Below are 20670 nucleotides of genomic sequence, written 5' to 3'. Positions count from 1 at the left end.
CCTGTGGCTGTGGCGGCGGCGGAGGTTTCCCACACCTGCCGCACGCCAGCGGCGGGCTCTCTGCGACGGGCCGTCAATTGACAAAGGCCCGTTCCCCTTTTTAGGGGTAAATCCCTCAACGAACGATCGAGCGGCGGGTATTCGCTCTCGAGCCCACAGCAGAAGTGCAGTCCACGCCCCGCCACTCACCGTCGACATGTCTGGACGCGGCAAGGGAGGAAAGGTAAGGGAAGTCAAAGTCCTGCTCCAGCCGTGCCGGCCTGCAGTTCCCAGTGGGCAGGATCCACTGTCTCCTGAGGAAGGGCACCTATGCCGAGCGCGTGGGCGCCGGCCTTCAGGGACGACAACAGTGCTGTTTAATCCGGCTTCCTTGAAGCCACTCCTTTTCCAAAAGAGAGTTCTGGACACCCTCAAGTACATAGTGCCATTCCTAGGTCAATTCCTGCTGATATTACTAGAAAGAAGACCCTCAGTCATGAAAACAACAATTAACAACCCCGAGTCTGGCAGGTTTCCCACAGTTAGTTTGTTTGTTTGTTTGTTTGTTTGTTTGTTTGTTTGTTTTCTTCATGGCAGGTAGTGACCTCTGTTGACAACGACAACAACAACCCACAAAACATAACATAACAAATAAAAAACGCAAACAGAGCTGGAGGTAGGTGCTGCAGGTCGTTGAGACGATGATGGCCGTCGCAAAGTAGATCAGATGCGGCGCTGCCCCTGCCGAGATGAAGTAGGTAGGTAGTATTGGGTGGCTCCGACCTGCCTGTCGTCATCACTGCTGTGGCCTGTGGAGTAGGTCCGGAATGAGTAAAATGAATCGTCAGTCAGTCACTGACGATGTATGGATCCCTTGCCTCACCTGGAGAAAGCATGCATCGGTTTGTATCTTAACCTTCACCTTCACACGCACACACAGCCATCATCACGGTATAGTTTAACCCTCAAACCACCTGTTAGCAGGTGCTAGGTGGCGAGGTAGAACTTTCCCTGAGGAGAAGAAGAAAACGTTTGAGAGGGTAAGCTAACCAAGCGCAAAAAGCACCAGGGCCAGCCAGCACAGACACTGCGTGATACAGGACTCTCACCTCGCGCTAGCTAATAAGAATTATAATTATAATTAGAGTAACACACACACACACACACACATACACACACACACACACACACACACACACACACACACACACACACACACACACACAACAACAACAACAACAACAACAACAACAACAAATAAAAAAGAGTTTATGAGACCCACGCACATAAGCTCCGCTGTAGGTTCCCTAGCGGACGGGGAACCCCACTAGTTGCTCTTCTGTTGCAACTAAAAGCAATTGCTAAGGAGTGATTTTTTCCTTGATAAATATCTTTGCATATTCTTGGCCATTATGTGGGTAGAGTTTATTACATTGTATGATTCTCTTGATTAATTAATATCTTTGAAGTCTTTTGCTACCATAAACCATACAGGGCAGTATATTCACAATACATAGGTGTTATGGGAGTTATGAATAGAGATCTTATATGATTTTTTCTACTTGGTAATCATTACGCTTTTAACTCTGAACTTTTTAGACTTTTGAGGTAAATTTTAGAATAAAAGCCTTAACAAGCAATTAATCCCTATACCTCTCACATACAATAATGAAAATATATATGTTCTGTTTGTAGGTATTAGAATATTTCAGTAACTATGAAAGAGTTGATAAAAGCGCTATTAGATTTCATTTTTCCTCCCATATGCACAGAATGTAAAAACAAACTTGTTCAAGGAAAATTATTTATTTCTACCATTTGCTTGAGTAACAGATAATCCTATTACCAATCGTTTTGTAGATACAGCTACTATTACCTATGGTCTGGCATTAAAAAAAAAAAAAATAAAATTGGGGAGGTATTAGGAGTTGAGTATGGCAATACTTTTGTATTAACATCCAGTTATTTCAGTGATAGATGGAATAATACTTAATCCATTGCACAGGCAAATATTGCAGGAAAGACATATAATCCAAGTGATTATTTTCGCTAAAGGACTTTCAGATTCACTAAAAAAAGACAGTGGAGTAGGTAGGATGACACCTACCGAACGGGCGCAGTTTTTCAGCCACCCTGGTGAGGTATATATGGGAGGTGAGAAGGAGCTGAGGCCTCCAAAGACCCTTCCCATGTCCCTCACTAACTGTTTCCTATTTTCTCACCAACACCGGAGAGTAGTTCAGCATGCTCTCTAAAGACAGATCCTCTCTTATCCACACCACACTACATTCACACAACATACACACCTTTTCCCAAGATTAAATTTCCAAATGGCGACATATTAAGCCTCGGAGTCCCTGCCTGGGGGGACCACAAATTCCCCAGGAGGACTCCTCTGGTTGCCGACCCGAGAGGTGTCTTGATAACCTCGAACCTCTTTCTTCTCAATTTCTGCAACATTCGCGGTCTTCGCTCTAATTTTCATTCTGTGGAACATCATCTCTCCTCCTCTAAACCTCACCTTCTCTTCCTTACTGAAACACAGGTTTCTGAGGCTACTGACAGCAATCTCTACTCTGTTCCTCCTACTATCTCTATCCTAAATTTCAATCCAAAGTTGGATGTTGCGCCTACGTGCGCAACGACATCACTTGCTCTCGTGCCCACAACCTTGACTCTTCTGAATTTTCCACCATCTGGCTAGACTTCATTGCCATTCTATTACTAAATACATCTGTGCTGTTTATCTCTCACCTAACTCTACCAACTATGTAAAATTCTTTGACTATTTGAATTCTAAAGTGGAGCACATCTTGACCCACTCTCCTTCGCTGAAATCTCCATCCTAGGAGATTACAAATGTTCACCACCAGCTTTGGCTTTCATCCTCTTCACCGACCATCCTGGTGAACAAGTTACAACTTTGTTATCCTCAACGACCTAGAGCAGTTGGTCCAGAACCCCTACATCGTATTCCTGACTGTCTTGGAGATCGGCCCAACATTCTAGACCTCTTCCTTACCTCAAACCCTTCTGCTTATTCTGTCAAACTGTTCTCTCCGTTGGGCTCCTCCGATCACAATCTTATTTCTGCATCCTGTCTTATAGCTCCTGTGGTTGACCCTCTGACCCACCGAAGAGGCGCGATGCTTCTGGCATTTTCCTTCAGCCTCGTGGGATAACCTGAAGATGTACTTCTTCCGATTTCCGTGGAATGATTATTGCTTCCAGGATAGAGACCCTCTGTGTGTGCTCAGCGCATCACAGAGGTGATTGTCTCTGAATAGAGGCATACATTCCTCGTTCTTTCTCTCTACTCCTCACGCTAAAAGCCTTGGTTAATCACGCTTGTTCTTGTGCTGTCAATGATAGAGAGGTAGCTCACAAAGGTACCAGAGCCTTAAACTAATGCTAATTATGAACTTTACATTTCTGCCGAAATCGTGCCAAATCTTTTCTCCGACTAACCAAAAATTCTTTCATTAATAGAAATGTCAAAACCTTGCTTTCTCTAACTCTTCCTGTGACTTCTGGCATCTAGCCAAAACATCTCCTCCAACTTCACTTCTTCATCTTTCCCTCCACTCTCTCAGTCCTGACGGCAACACTGCCGTCTCATCTATCTCCAAGGCTGAACTCTTCTCTCAAACTTTTTCTAAAAACTCCACTCTGGACGATTCTGGGCATATTCCTCCTACTCATCCCCCCTCTGACTCCTTTATGCCTGTTATAAAGATTCTTCAATATGATGTTTTCTATGCCCTCTGGTCTCAACTCTTCAGAAGGCTTATGGACCTGATGGAGTGCCTCCTATTGTCCTTAAAACTGTGCCTCCGTGCTGTCACCTGCCTGGTCAAACTCTTTCGCCTCTGCCTGTCAACATCTACCTTTCCTTCTTGCTGGAAGTATGCTTTAATACAGCTCAGCCCCAAGAAGGGTGACCGCCCAATCCCTCAAACTACCGTCCTATAGCTTTACTTTCATGTTAACTAAAGCTTTTGAATCAATCTCAACCGGAAGATTCAATGCACCTTTCCACTTCTGACCTTCTATCTGATCGCCAGTATGGGTTCCGCAAGGGGCGTTCTACTGGTGATCTCCTAGCCTTCTTAACTGACTATTGGTCATCCTCTCTTAGCCGTTTCGGTGAAACTTTTGGTATTGCGCTGACATATCAAGAGCTTTGATAGGGTCTGCACAAATCTTTGCTTTCTAAACTACCCTACTACGGTTTCTTATCCTTCTCTGTACCTTTATCTCCAGTTTCCTTTCTGACTGTTCTATTTCTGCCGTTGTAGACGGTCACTGCTCTTCCCTGAATCTATTAACAGTGGTGTCCCACAGGGTTCTGTCCTATCTCCCACTCTTTTCTGTTGTTCATTGATGATCTTCTTCCAAAACGAACTGTCCTATCCATTCCTACGCCGATGATTCCACTGGCATTACTTCAACTTCTTTAATAGAAGACCCACCTTCAGGAACCAAAGACTCCAAGGCTGGAGGCTGCAGAACGCTTAGCCTCAGACATAGACTTCACAACTAGTTGACGGGAAATCTCTTCAGTCTTGGCGCGCTGGCTTCATGTAAGGGGCCGATTGTTATGGCGGACTTTCACTGCGACAACTCAAACACACTCTGCGTTCTTACTCCGAATTTATGGAAACAGGACGAAATCTTCAAGTTTTAGTGCACACAAGCAGGCAGGAGTGTCTCTAGAGTGATTTGGTCGAGGATTCAAGGTAACTTATATAAAATAGCACCATGCGTGCACTTTGAAAACGTTGTGTAAAAAATGGCAAATTATGCGTAACTTTAGGTTGAAATCTTTACGTAAAATGAATGATAACTGTAGGATAGTGAAGTCCACAGTTTACGTATTAGGAAACAAGAAATGTACGTTTAGTTAGTGCCCACATGCAACCAGTTTCAGTTCCGCGTCGCCTAACTCGCCTTAGGCACGCAGTCAGCTGGTACTCTCTGTAAAGGATTATCGCTGTCCTGCCTCTGTTTCATGCACTCTCCAAGTAAAGGACCTACAGTTATTCATCGTCTCTGTACCCTTCCCCACAACTGCAGGATCCAGAGGACGATACAAGAAGACACAGAAGGCAGTGGATCGAGGGAAGTGATTGAGGAGACACAAGATATGAGGACGTCACATCTCGTGGAAGCAATGCAGGTGATTGTAAGTGTTCTGATTTTCTTCCACCACCTGTCATTGTGTCACCCAGAATTCCGTGGAGTTGTGTGCAGGTATTTAGTGTATGCAGGTTAAAAGCCGAATTTTTTTTGTATGGACGCAGAAATGTCCAAGGAAGACAGGAAGGCAGTGGATCGAGTGGAAGTGGGGACGGAGGAGCACAAGATATGAGGACGCCGCGACCCCGTGGAAGCTTAAATGGTGACGGTGGGGTGTTTTGATTTTCTTCCACCACCTGTCATTGTGTCACCCAGGAATGGAGTTGGGTGTGCAGGTGGTATTTAGTGTGTATGCAGTGGCGTAAAAGCCGAATTTTTTTTTGTATGGACGCAGAAATGTCCAAATTACTAGTTTCTTTTTGCCCCCAAAAATGAGCAGTTGGCCTACCAAGGGCAGGAGGTGACGAGGGCGGGGAAGGAGGCGTCGAGGACCAGGCAGGCCGTTTTGATGAGGCAGTCAGAGGCACAACATCAAGTTCCTCCAGGAGATTGGCGAGATTTACAAGGTACCTAACCACACTTTAGTTGATTAAATTAAATTGAATTGACAGCAAACTTGTTCAGTTTTTATTTTTATTTTTTATTTTATTTATAAAATGTTCCAGGTTTGGGCCGGCAAGGAGAAGAAGTGTTGTTAAAGAAGAGGGGACAAAGATCGGCAGGCTGCCGGGACACCCAATTTGCCTCGGCTCTGCACATCATTGTGCAATGCCCTGCCCGCCTTCCTGCAGGGACATCATCCTCCTCCAAGATCCCCTGGGGTCGAGTATGTGCATGGGGAAGGCCAACTCTGACCCGACTGAGCGACTTCTGCATAAAAGCTGCACCATGTGCGGGCGCCAACTTCACTGGACGAGCGTGCAGAACTTCGCGGTGAGTGGCAACAGGTTGGCCCAGCGCCCAGCATTTCTGCTGGAAGCTCGTCGGGTTCTTCCCCGGGGACGTGCAGGCTGACCTGACCGAAGCCAAGGCAGAGAGGAGAAGGAGGACGACGAGGTGATCTTGGCCCAGCTTGCCAGGGAGCTGGCTTCTGACGACCAGCCGGACCCGCTGACGGGACGAGTTGCTCCTCCTCGCCGCGGTCGGCAACTACGTTGCCGGCTACCTGGCCAGGTGGAAGGTCCAGGCCAACTCCTCAGGGCCGAGTGCCGGTAAGCAGTGAGCTTCTGCCCAGCAGTGAGAGAGATGACAGATTACCGTGGAGCTTCCGAGAGGGGCGACCCGCCCCTGTGATGTTCGACGCCCTGGTCGAGCTGGTCGACAGGGGAGAGCTGAGACGGGCCGGGCGGTCCTGGCGGCCATCTCTCCCAATGGGCTCCACATGGCGTCCTTCGATGTCAGCTGTGGGACCTCTGATGTGCAGGGGAGGACAAGAAGGAGCGCAGGTTGAGGTTCCTCTCCCCTTGCCATGCGCCACAGGGACGGCGTTCTAGGCACCTGGAGTTCCTGGCAGGCCTCAGACCCGACCTTGCAGGGGGCACATAGTGCCAGGAGGGCACAATCCCTGGCCAACACCATCTGGTTGCATTATCAGCAGGTCCCTCTTTCAACTGTTTCGGTGCTAATTTCTCCAAGGACGTGACCTCAGAAGGAGGGGAAGAACAAGGCCTTGGAAGCAGCCGACCGGCGTGGAAGAGGAGCAGTATCGAGGAGGGCAGGGAAGGAGACGGCGAGGAACAGGGACGTGTACAAGTCCAGGAAACTGACCGGGGCCCACAAGTCATAGGCCAAAAGGCTAAAGTGATTGTTCAGGGACGAGGCCAGATAATCGGCAAGACGTGCTGCGGGTAATAGTGACATCGGAATTCAACCAAAATAAGTTGTGATTGTATATAGAAAATGAGTATTTTGCCATTTTTGTTGAGTAAAATACCAGATGTTTGCATGCCTTTCCCTCAAGTATTAAGTTTCTAATGTGAAAATTAAGTGATTTATTAGGATGTTAAAAACTTACGTAAAAAATTAAATACCAATAAAAAAATAAGTAGCTGCTTTCGGGCAAAAAAAACTTATAAGATATGCTAAATATTGCTATTGATTCTGGAAAATATAAGTGATTATCTCTGCATTTGGTGATGTTTAGTATCTAGCGTAAAAAATCTGGAGGATATACTTGTTTACAACAAGAACTGCGTGCATGACACAGTGAACCAATAATAATAATGATACACACACACACACACACACGATACACACACACACGATAATACATAATACCGATACATACCATACATACATAATAATAATAATATCGATAATAATAATAATAATAATAATAATAATAATATTAATGATACTAATGATAATAATGACAATAATAATAATAATAATAATAATAATAATAATAATAATAATAATGATAATAATAATAATAATATCTCAGCATTGTTATAATTATATTTATCATCATTGTTATTGTCAGTTTATTACATGGAGTATTACTATATCGTTATTACAATTATTGATTAGCAGCAGTAGTAGTAGTAGTGGTAATAGCAGTAGTAGCAGTGTTATTATTAGTAGTGATAGTGGTTGCAGTAGTAGTAGTAGTAGTAGTAGTAGTTAGTAGTAGTAGTAGAAGTAATAGTAGTAGTAGTAGTAGTAGTAGTACTGGTAGTTGTACTGAGTAATGGTAGTAGTAGTAGCAATATTATCATTCTTTTTTTCTTTTATTATTATTTATTATTATTATTATTATTATTATTATTATTATTTTATTATTATTATTATTATTATTATTATTATTATTATTATTATCATCACCTAATACATAGTATAGTAGTATTAGTAGTAGTAGTAGTGGTATTGGTATTTGTATTATTGTTATTTCTATTATTTTCATTCTTATTCATATTTTTTTTATTATTAATATAATTATTTTATTATTATTATTATTTTTATTATTTTTATTATTATTATTATTATTATTATTATTTTTATTATTTTAATTTTTATTATTATTATTATATCATTCTTTATCATTCTTATTATTATTATCATTATCATTATTATTATTATTATTATTATTATTATTATTATTATTATTTGTTAGAATTTAAGTATTTAACGAGCTCGTTTAACGATTGGGTGTGAGATAACCCAGCGACTGCTATCATAATTACTAGTTCGGGGATAGCTCATCCGCGCTCAGGCGAGTCTATTCTGAGACGAAGGGAGCGCGAGGCAGGTTCTCCCGAGCAGTCGTTCCTGTCAACACCCACTCGTGACACAGCTCACATTCAGTCTGAACGAGCTTCCATACAAGGAAGACGTTTAAGTTAACCTTACAACTACGTAGAAGTAATCACCGTGGATCACTGCTTCTACGCCCCTCAATATCCACCTATTGAAAAGACATCACAGCTAAGTTGTAACATATGTAGTAGCGTTTTAGCCTTAAAAAGTTGTATTATTATAACTAGCTGTGTGGGTTCAAGCGTTATTATTATTACGACGTGGAGGTGAGTTACGCTTCGGTGATCTGCTTTTCTACCCTTAAGTTTCAGTTGTATAAATTACCTAAAGTATATTGTACGCTACTGAGCGTGTGAAACCATTTGATCCCAGAGAGGCGGTTTTCAATATACCTTGCGTTTATAAGTATAACATAATAACATTATTTATAACAATCATTTTACATTACTTATAACATAAATTTAATAGTTTCTAACATAAATTTTTCAATAGCAGTAATAAGTTTATATCACAATTCAATAGTATTGGGTTATTGCAACTACTTGTTGCCAAGATAATTTCAACAAGTGATTAATTGCCACTTGTTGGATAAATAATTATCCATACGTCTTAAGGAGAGCAATAACTTTTAGTAAATTGGTTTATAAACCTTCAATAAGATGTAAGGAATTAATATAACTTCTTTAAATTAGGTTGTTAGTAGTTGTTTGATGAATGACCTTGAGTTCCATTATTTAGCCTGGAGGCCAGGTACGTGATCACTCGTTGGCTAGTAGTACGTTAACCATCAATACCTCTCATCGGGCCTTGGCCTGATTTCATCTGAAAACCGGTTAAGTCCAGGTGAGATTGTAAAATGAAAGTGTTGGTTTACGGATGTAAGCACAGTTACGTTAGAGAACGAACTTGGACTTGAACTTGAACAAAAGTGCGATTGGCCCCAGTCATTAACCGTAAATGACCAAGAACTAGATGTGCTCTTTACATTTAGGTATTTTCCTGGAATGAACTACCAATTCCTGGTAGAAAGGCCTCAGGAATTTGAGATATTGGAAGAGTTGAACCCGGATTACATGATTATCATTCTGGGAGGTAATTCAATAGTTGATACTTGGTCCAACAGGGAGGTCAAAGCTCTGGCAAATGAATTTTATGAGAAACTCAATGAGAGCCTACCTGACACTGTTAAAATAGTGAGTGCAAATAGAACCTCGCATTATGAAGAGGACAATCCATTTGGAGCCCCCACAGCAGACGATTTTAACCGGCGGCGCCAAATTATAAATAATTTTGTGAACAAACAACTCAAAAGGCGCGGGCTGGTTGACCATATGGCATTGTTAGGACCGGCATCAATGTATGGCCCAGACTCCTTCAGAGATGGGGTGCACCTGAATGATGAGGCTCTCCAAGAATATCAGGAGTAACTTAATTAACACTCTGGTTTGTGCCATGGAAAATTGAGTGTTTTCATTTGAAAGCACCTCAATTCTAGTGATCCCTGGGCATCCTTTTAACTCTGTGGTCTACTGGAATTCAATTATAATAACAAGTATTTTATTTTTTAGTAATACTTTAGAATCATAACTGTTTGGTTTGATTTCTAGTTTTATAGCAATTAAGATTTTAAGTTAAGCAAGCAAGATGACTGACCTTGATCCTGAGCAAATCACCGAGGCAGAGGAAGAAATTAAATCATTAAGAAAGTTAAGAGCCACACATAAAAGGACAATTACCCTCAAACTAAAAAACATTAAATAAACAACGTGAAGATAATATACTGGATGCTTCTCTTTATAAATCCCAGTTGAAGGGTATTCAAGAAGAGAGACAGTATTAAGAAGTATGATGAAAGAATTACCCATTATGTATAAGCGATCAGAGAGTACAGCCCTGAATCGTTTGAACAGGAACTTGAAGAACAAGTCATATGACTCGCAGATAGATGTTCAGTTAAATGAATATAAAGATTTGCTTCTAGGAGAAGGACAGCCTTCAGATAAGTCCTTAGCCGAACTGGCAGTCCTAATGAGATGCAGTGAGACTAAACCACCACCTCTTGAATGTGGAACGTTCACTGGCTTGGAGAAGGACAAGTTTGCTTTTAACACTTTTATAAATCAGTTTAACACAGTCATTGGTCATAAGAAAAGTTTGTCTAACGCCATAAGTTAGCGTACTTAGTGGGCTACCTCAGAGATTATGCCTGACTGTGGTCAAACATCTGTCAATAACAGATGATAATTATGAGGAAGCCGTGAAATTGCTAAAAGGAATTTCTAAATAAGTCTTTATCATTGATGAGACTATTAAAAAACATCATGAATGCCACTCCAAGTTATAGTAATGACCCTGACTTCATTTCATTTAAAAGTACCTCAATGAAGTAAGAGCTTATGTTTATGAATTAAAGGCACAAGGATTAGATTTTCTGGAAGACCAGAGTGCAGGTTTAACCATGATTAGCCACGTAGTGTTTCAGAAACTGCCCAATCAGATTAAGAGTGAATTTATTCATTTATTAGGAAAGACCTACCCTAATTTAAATGAGATATTTGACAAAAGTCAAGAAGTATTAGCAGTTTTGAATTGTACCAGCACCAAGTCAGTTAGGCCAAAGACATTTAAAAGTAACCAACAACAAACGTCGGAGAGGCCTAAACAATTGAAAACTACTAATAAACCTCCTCCAACAAACAAGAGTACCCTACAGAACTATAAGAACACCAACAGCAAGGAAGTAACTCCTAACAATCAGGAGAATAAATTAGAATGTAAGCTTTGTTGCTCTCATAGTCATAACATGGGTCATTGTCCTAATTTCAAGTTTTATGATAGTAGGGTGGCGAGGTTGAAGGAACTGTCAATGTGTACTCGTTGTGGTGGTTCAGGGCATGAGACACAGCAGTGCTATGAAACCAAGGGAAGTTGAAATACCCTTGTAAACTGTGTGGCACAAAAGATCATTTTACTGCACTTTGCCCTCAAAAATGTCACGGAGAAAAGAATGTGAAAAAAAATATAAGCTTGTGCTTGGCTCAAATAAACATAGAATCATGTCAGATGATTCCCACTAGAAACATCACAATAAAATGTGGATATAGAACAAGAAAAGTAAGATGTATTATGGATATTGGAAGTCAGAGGTCCTATATCAGAATCCTGCACAAAGTTGATTCGTCCTGACACACGCAACCTCTATAAACTGAGCTGTGATGTGAATACCTATCTTGAGAGGACACTAAGGAGTTCAAACAAATGTCCACAGGCATTAAAGATTGGCCAGAAGTTGGTGTTTATACCATTATTGATTGACAGCACCTTTAAACTAACCTATGAAGTACCAGGGTTAAGTGCTGTAATCAACAGATTTAAACAAAATAATATAAAATTACTTGATAAACATATTACCACAACACCGACTCTGGTATTGTAAATGTGGACATGTTATTGGGCATTGATGTGTTGCAACATATTCATCATTACTCTACTGAGAAATTAGGGGGCACTTGCATATTCATGGAAGGAAAATATGCTCCTATTGGTAATATCTTTAGATTTTTAGAAGAAGAACAAAAAGGAGCTGTAAGAGCATCACTCAAAACTAAAGTAGAGCAAGTGGATAATAAAACCAGAACAATGGTTAATGCTGTGATGGATCCATTAAAGTCTTATTTTAATCCCCTGGAAAATATATTGACCGATTCAGAAGTTGATAATGGCTTGGAAAATCTTTTTAGCCTAGAATCTTTGGGGATAAAAACCGACGACCAAGAACTTGTTTCTATAGACAAAGAACAAGTAGATAAGTTCAAGGAGGGAATAAAATTTAAAGATGGGCACTACCATGTAGAGCTGCCTTGGTACCCAGAAAAGGTAGATGACGTGCCATCAAATTATAGTGTTGCCTCAAGGTATTAGATAGAACAGTCAGTCACCTTAAAATAAGAACTTATTGGATAAATATGAAGCTGTTTTTGATCAACAGTTGGCTGATGGAATCATTGAAGAAATTAAAGTAGATCCATCTGAATACAAGAACAAAACTTGGATCCCACAGACCCATCGTTAAGATGGAAGAACAAGTAACCACTAAGATCAGACCTGTGTTTAATTGTTCCTTAAAACTGAAAAGGAAACGCCTTCTCTAAATGAAGCAGCTTATACAGGTATTGATACGATGAACAACATCCTTAATATGTTGTTCCTATTTAGAATCTAATGATTATGTAATGACCAGTGATGTTAAACAAGCCTTTTTGATGATTAAATTAAAGAAAAGAAGATCAAAATAGGTTTTGCTTCTTTTGGAAGAGAGGAGAAGTTAATCACTTATAGATTTAAAGTATAGTATTTGGATTCACCTCCTCCCCCTTCATACTTCATTATGTGATGCAACATCATGCCAACACCTTTCCTGATGATAAAATAAGTCAAATACTATCAGATAATTTTTATGTGGATAACCTAATATTAACAGTAAATGACCTTAGTGACTTGCACAATACATACCAAGAAACATATAACAGGATGAAATCGGAGGATTCACATTAAGATCTTGGAACTCTAACTCACTTGAGTTAAGAGATAAAATGGCTCATGATGAAAAGTTAGTTGAGCACACTTGCAAGGAGGAAAAAGTTCTGGGATATAGATATAACTACCAAGAAGATACGTTAAGTGTCGCCCCTTGCAAGATAAATGCTTCAGCTAATACCAAGCGCCAAGTATTGTCCCAAACCTCTAAATTATTTGATCCCATAAATTTTGCTCTACCAATAACCATCAAAGGGAAAATATTGATGAGGAAGATATGGAAATTAGAAACAGGTTGGGATGAAGTTTACCTCAAGACTTATGCAATGAAATGAGGAAATTAAGGACTTAGAACAGGTACCTGATATACCCTTTCAAAGGCAAGCCTTAAATGAAAATAGAAATTATGGCTTGCACATATTCTGTGATAGCTCTGCAGAAGCCTATGGATTTGTAGCCTATGCAGTAGATGAGAATAATGAAAGAACATTCCTGTATGCCAAGTCCAAATTAGTACCTTTGCGGAAGAAAAATGAGCACAGTATTCCCACTTTAGAATTACTGGGTGTCATTTTGGCTTTTGAATGCTTGCCATCTCTGTTAGAGTCCTATAAGGGCATGCAAATTCAGTTTCTAAACTTATGTGTAGATGCACAGGTAGTCCTGAGTTGGCTATTAAATAAGGAGACTAAAGTCAAGTCAAAATTCCTCCGCAATAGAGTATTAGATGCAGTCTGTTTAAAGGACGAGCTAGTCAAAAAATTCAATATTCCTATTTCCTACCATTATGTAAACACAGACCATAATCCAGCGGACCTGGTAACCAATGGCCTATCATATAACCAGTTTGTAAATAAACTGCAATTTTGGCTTGAGGGTCCTCACTGGCTCAGTAATGAATTTAAGCAGTGGCCTGAATATCCATTGCTCAGTGTATCACCTACTCAGCAAACAGTCCTGGGCACATTCTGCAATAATAGCAGTAATCAGCCTCATAAAGTTAATACGGGGATAATAAATTTAAATAAATTCTCCTGTTTAAACCGGCTGATTAAGTGCACCAGTTATCTATATAAGTTTCTGAGTAAGGTGAAGGTCTGTGATCCCGTGGTAGAAGCATGGAATTATTGGATAAGAACAACTCAGGAGGAGCATTATCATGAAGAGATCTCCTTTCTGAGACAAAAAGATAAAGACAGTAAGGCACCTCCTCTGGTTTCACATCTTAATTTATTTATAGACCCTAAAGGGATACTTAGAACCAGAGGTAGGATTAGCAAATGCTTGTACTATAATTATAACGTACACAACCCTATACTCCTTTCTAGGGATAGCAGGTTCACTCTCTTAGTAATATTGGATAGCCATTATAAGAGACAGCACTTAGGAATTGGCACTTACCTTAAATTATATAAGGGAACAAGGATATTGGATACCCAAAGGTAGAATGGCAGTCAAAAGTGCTCTGAGTACCTGCATGGTGCAAAAGATACAATGCATTAGCCTATAAATACCCTAAATTGACAGATATGCCTAAGCATCATATGAATTTAGTAAAGCCATTCCAACATGTAGGTGTGGACTTTACTGGACATTTGGGTTCAGGATAATGACACAGCCAGAGCAATTAAAGTTTATGTACTAGTATTCACCTGTCTCAATATTAGGGCTGTGCATTTTGAGCTGTTAACAGATATGTCCACTAAGAATTTTTGCTGGCTTTTCAAAGATTTTGTAATACCTACTCTATCCCAGAATATTTATACTCTGACAATGCCAAATCATTTATAAAGGAGGCTCAGTCCTAGAAAATGCCCTGCAGTCAATGGAGTTTGTGGCTGAACTGGAAAAGTGTAACATCAAACACATAAGAATACCTGTTTACTCTGCCTGGATAGGTTCTGCTATGGGAACGACTTATTCGTACCATGAAGAATTGTCTGTATAAAGTGGTAGGCAGATCCAAGCTGACATATCATGAACTCTTGACATCGTTGTCGAATATACAGCTTGCAATGAATTCAAGACCATTAACATACAGGTCCAGTTCAGATGAACTTGAACCAATAACACCTAATTCCTTCCTCAAATTTCATGGAAATTCTTCTCTAATATTAAGGGATAATGCAGAGGTATGGGTTGATGACCAGGAAACCCTTGAAAACACATTGGTGGTTCAGGAAGAATTACTCGATAAGTTTAAAAAGCTGTGGTATAATGACTATTTACTCAGTTTAAGAGAACACAGCAAAAACTTATATCAAAGTAGCTGGGAAAATAGAATAAAAGTAGGTGATGTAGTTATTATTAAAGCCATCAATAAGCCCAGACCTTATTGGATGTTGGGTAAAGTTATAGAACTCATAATGGGTCGTGATAATAAAGTAAGGACAGTACAGGTAAAGCAGGGAAATGGAGCCCTAGAGTATCATTCTATATGCAACCTTTACCCGCTTGAAGTGTCAGTAACTCATGCGGGTAGGGATACTGCTGCCCCAGTTGATAATAACACTGAAGATGCAGCCTCTAGTGTAGCCCCTCAGCTGGTTTCCTCCTGTCCAAAAGAAAAGCGACAGAGGTTCGAAAGGATGCTTAGGGATAATCTGGATAATCTGTAACTGTACAGTACTTAGTATAAGTTAGTATTACAGGGGATAAAAAATAGATTACTACACCTCTTTCAGAGGTGAGGATAAAAAATAAGAAAATTGTATTTGGGGTTCAGGTATTGTGCCTTATTATTTCATGTTACTTTAAGGATATTTGAGGTACTATCTTCAAATAATTATAAAATGCTACACCTTATATAATGAAGGTGAGGACAACTTGGATCATACTCCCAGAATGATTATTAGTATTGCTCACTTCCATTTGCAATCTGTTCTGGGGAGTGTTAGAATTTAACTATTTAACGAGCTCGTTTAACGATTGGCTGTGAATAACACAGCGACTTCTATCATAATTACTAGTACTGGATAGCTCATCCGCGCTCAGGCGAGTCCTAATCTGAGACGAAGGAGCGCGAGGCAGGTTCTCCGAGCAGTGGTTCGCCAACACCCACTCGTGACACAGCTCACACATTCAGTCCTGAACGAGCTTCCATACAAGGAAGACGTTTTAAGTTAACCTTACAACTACGTAGAAGTAATCACCGTGGATCACTGCTTCCACGCCCCTCAATATCCACCTATTGAAAAGGAACATCACAGCTAAGTTGTAATATGTAGTAGCGTTTGGCCAAAAGTTGTATTATTATAACTAGCTGTGTGGGTGAGCGTTATTATTACGACGTGGAGGTGAGTTACGCTTCGGTGATCTGCTTTTCTACCCTTAAGTTTCAGTTGTATAAATTACCTAAAGTATATTGTACGCTACTGAGCGTGTGAAACCGATCCCAGAGAGGCGGTTTTCAATATACCTTTATAAGCCAACATAATAACATTATTTATAACAATCATTTACATTACTTTATAACATAAATTTAATAGTTTCTAACATAATTTCAATAGCAGTAATAAGTTTATATCATATTATGATTATTACTATGAGGATTAGTATTCGAATTAGTAGTAGTAGGAGCTGGCCAGGTCACGTCAAGGAGGCCCACAACATAATTTCCCTCTCTCATCTGCTCCGCCCAGTCTCTCTCTCTCTCTCTCTCTCTCTCTCTCTCTCTCTCTCTCTCTCTCTCTCTCTCTCTCTCTCGATGCCTCTTTTTGAAATAAAAAAATATTCAGAAGCTATTTTAGGAGAGAGAGAGAGAGAGAGAGAGAGAGAGAGAGAGAGAGAGAGAGAGAGAGAGAGAGAGAGAGAGAGAGAATATTACTAGGAAAAAATAAATGAATACGGGACTCCGAAGGAAAGCATGCCTATTGGGACCTCAGTTTTCACCTGGTGATTTAGAAGGGGCGGAGCGGTGAGGCTAATTAGGATCTCTCTATGGACAGCCATTTCTTTGGTACTGTATTGTCATTTCAACGCAGACAACTGCATACGGTGCGGTGGGGCGGTGTTGTTGTTGGTTATGGTCGAATCGGTGTTATCAATATTTTCATTTATATTTCATATCCACCAGAAAAAAGCAAATATATACTTAGCGTAATTAAATGATTGATATGGAAACATATGTTAACGTAAAGGAAAGAAACGGAGCCAGCCACAGCGCCTTTGCAGCTTAAATTTTATTATATAAATCAATTAATCATTTCATACACCTTGATATAAGCTACAACGTTTATTTAGTGACACTATTATTATTATTGTTATAATTATTATTATTATTTTTTGGCATTGTTACTATTATTAGCGTTGCCATTGTTGTTATTGCTATTATTAGTAGTATTACTATAATATTCTTGTCATTATTATTATTCATATTACTTGTGTTCATATTATCACTACTATCAAAACTACTGCTTACATTATTATCGACGTTAGTATCATTAATATAATTTTAATACTTTGTTTACTTCTGTTCTGATGCAATTACAATTATTACTCTCTCTCTCTCTCTCTCTCTCTCTCTCTCTCTCTCTCTCTCTCTCTCTCTCTCTCTCTCTCTCTCTCTCTCCTTCACACCGACCTCTCCTGTCTCTTCCCCACTCACCCTCTCTTCACACTATACGCCCATACCCCCGGCCCCCTCGCTCCCCACACCGCACCAACCGCCCCTTGGTTACGCTAACCTCTGTAACCTCGATGCCATGCTGACACTAACAAATCTCTCCACATCGCACTGATAATATCTCCATCCCAACTCTCTCTCTCTCTCTTTCACCCTTTGAAAACAATGTGTCAGCCTATTATATTGATTATAATCCTATCTATATATCTGTCAATGTCGCTAAACTAATAGGAATATTAATATTAGTGTCATTCCACAGTAGATATCACTACTACTTTCAATCATAATCAATAATCAGTCATTATTACTACATGTACTACCAATATTCCTGTTGTCATTAATATCAATATCTATAATTTTATAAATGCTTGACCATCCAAGCCAAAGAAGATGCTGCGTTTGTACAAAAGAAGATCACAGATGTATAAACTGTGCATGTGTTAAGGAGAAAAGACGCTGTACGAACTGTAAAAAGAGCGACAGGTGCCAAAATCCCCTGGGCAGGGATCAGAGCAGGGAGGATAACGATGAAGCGCGACACCGCGGGGACAATGAGGGCCGCCGGGGGAGTGAGCGGGGGGGGGTGTCGGAGGGAGCTGCTGCACAACTGCCACCTCTATATCCCCCTCAACCGGTACCACCCCTTCCATTGGCACCTCCAATGTTGCCACTACCAACACCACTACCACCACCCCCTCATCACTCTTCCTCTTCGACTGGACAGGGCGCGGCGGAGGTCGGGGGAAGCTTTGCTTGGAAGGGGCTAGCGGAGGGGGAAGCAACGAGGTGGGTGGATGACACATACCTTGAAGTTGTTGGGTGGTCTGCAAGAAATCTTTTTGAACCACCCAGATGTGGAGCCACGACATTTATCATCAAAGAAATTGTCACCCTGTTAAATAACTACATCCAGAACACACCACTGGCGCCCCTATCCCTGAAAATTGTATTCACTCTCCCCCATCTCTTCCTCCAAAAAGCACACCCAAAGACCAAACAAGCCGAAAATATCGAGGCATTAAGAAGACGAGTTGCCTTGTGGCAAACTAACGAGTTAGATGCCCTCCTTGGAGAAGCCAGAGCCATACAGGAGAGGCTCCCGGACCCCAACAAAACAACACCTCCACAGAAGACAGGGCCCGGAAGTTTGCAGACAAAATGCGACAAGGCAACGTTGCGTCTGCAACACGAGCCTTGTCAGAAAATTCCACACGGGGTGTGCTTCCACTCACCAGGGACACGATCAGTCAACTCAAGGAAAAACATCCTCCACCGAGTGACCTGAAGGGACTGAGACTGGCAGGATGTCACCAACCACCGAATCCAGTTATATACGAAAGGATAACAGAGATGGTGTGGAAGAAGGCCCTCCAGACTCGTGGCAGCGCGGGGCCCTGAGGACTTGATGCACGGGGATGGCGAAGCTTGCTGAGCAGCGCCAACTTTGGCAATGCAGCTGGCGACTTGCGCAACACTATTGCAGCACTGGCAAGAAAACTCGCCTCCTCCAGCTGCCACTATGTGGACGCCCTGACGGCATGCCGCCTCATTCCACTGGACAAGATGCCTGGATGCAGGCCTATAGGAGTCGGAGAATTACTGCGTATAATCGTAGGCAAATGAATCATGGCTGTCGTCAAAGAAGATGTGAGAATGGCAGCAGGGAACCTCCAAGTTTGTGCGGGCAGCAGGCAGGATGAGAAGCAGCAGTCCATGCCATGCGGGAGATATTTGACCACGTGGAGTGCGAAGCAGTGCTTCTTGTTGACGCCAAAAATGCCTTCAACACAATAAATAGAAAGACTATGATACACAACATTAAAACCAAGTGCCCTAGCTTAGCTATGTATGTTGAAAATACCTATACATACCCGACTGACTTATACATAAATAGCCACAGTGGAAAGGTGAAAGTGTTAAAATCATCTGAGGGAACAACACAAGGTGACCCAATAGCCATGGCTATGTACGCCCTGGGCCTATCAGTCCTCCAAAATGAAATCGCGTTCGCAGAAACACGGGTGAAACAGGTGGCTTATGCGGATGACCTCTCAGGTGCTGGTAAAATCTCAGACTTAAAAGGGTGGTGGGACACTGTGAACACCGCCGGCCCTGAGATAGGATACATCCCTAACGCCACCAAGTCTGTCCTTATTGTCAAACCTGAACATTATGACCAATTGACCATGCCGCAGAAACTTTTAGAGGAAGTGGCGTCATTGTGACAAAAGACGGACAACGACACTTAGGTGCAGTGATCGGGACAGAGGTATATAAGAAGGAGTACGTAGGAGACAAAGTAGCTGAATGGGTGAAGGAAATAGAAGCTTTGTCTGCCATTGCCAAGACTGAGCCACACGCTGCCTATTCAGCGTACACCCACGGCATCCAACATCGGTGGACGTTCCTGATGCGCACCATCCCCGGCATCAGTCCACTCCTCCGACCACTGGAGAATGCCGTCAAGAATGTATTCTTGCCGGCGCTGGTGAAATATCATGCTTTGGGGGAGTAAGAGAGGGATATGCTAGCACTTCCCCCAAGACTGGGTGGGATGGGGATCACCAACCCTGAGAAGCTGGCAGATAAGGAGAACCAAAACTCCATCAGCCTTACCAGGTCACTCATCAACAGGATCATCGCTCAGGAGGCAGAGGGCGAGATAGACCAAACAGAAATAAGAGATATTAAAAGAAAAATCTCAGAAGAAATGCAACAGGCCCAAAAAGACGAGCTGGACCGTCTTACACACCACCTGTCCACATAAATGGGTAGAAAAATACACACAGCACAGGAGGCAGGCGCCTCTAACTGGCTAACGTCATTACCAATCAGAGCAAAGGGCTTCAGCCTCAACAAACAAGAATTTGTCGACGCCATTGCTCTGAGATATGGCTGGCCGATTGAGGGACTGCCTGATCTCTGTGCATGTGGATCAGCAAATGATGTCACCCACACCATGACATGTAAAAAAGGAGGCTTCGTCTGTATTCGACACGATGAAGTGAGGGATCTGACAGCCAGCATGCTCGGGGAGGTATGCCAAGACGTCACTACCGAGCCGGCACTGCTTCCCCTGGACGGCGAACACCTTCGGTACAGGACAGCCAATACCTCACAGGAGGCACGGGTTGATG

This window comes from Eriocheir sinensis, unplaced genomic scaffold (genome assembly GCF_024679095.1).
Source record: "Eriocheir sinensis breed Jianghai 21 unplaced genomic scaffold, ASM2467909v1 Scaffold821, whole genome shotgun sequence".
NCBI classification, from domain to species: Eukaryota; Metazoa; Arthropoda; class Malacostraca; order Decapoda; family Varunidae; genus Eriocheir; species Eriocheir sinensis.
The sequence above is the reverse complement of the archived record's forward strand: the minus strand, read 5'-3'. Positions refer to the sequence as shown.